This window comes from Penaeus monodon, chromosome 14 (genome assembly GCF_015228065.2).
Source record: "Penaeus monodon isolate SGIC_2016 chromosome 14, NSTDA_Pmon_1, whole genome shotgun sequence".
Classification (NCBI taxonomy): domain Eukaryota; kingdom Metazoa; phylum Arthropoda; class Malacostraca; order Decapoda; family Penaeidae; genus Penaeus; species Penaeus monodon.
The window spans coordinates 20,039,880-20,040,232 of record NC_051399.1 but is presented as its reverse complement, the minus strand read 5'-3'; positions in this window follow the sequence as shown (position 1 = coordinate 20,040,232).

Sequence of the window (353 nt, the reverse complement as noted above, 5' to 3'; positions counted from 1 at the left end):
ACAAATCTTTGCACAGATTACCTCGTCTATTCTGGATTCATCTCGGAAAGAAAAAGTGGCTACGTTCAAGTGACGAATTGATGGATATCTCGATTTAATGGCAAGAAAAAGTTATTATGTAATATCAGTATTCTTCTCGTGTGTGCCAAAAGCTGAATGGATGGAAATTCAACTAGAAACGCTATCTAAAAAATGCGACAAACCTCCTCCATTGGACAGGAACCATCCGGTTAATCTAGAAATCCTCCGGCTCCTCCGGCATCTTCTATCTCTGAACTGGTTTCTCAAGTTCTCAACGCCGGTTTCTGATAATTACAGAGAAATCGTATTTCGCCATTCCTTGGATGCAGGAA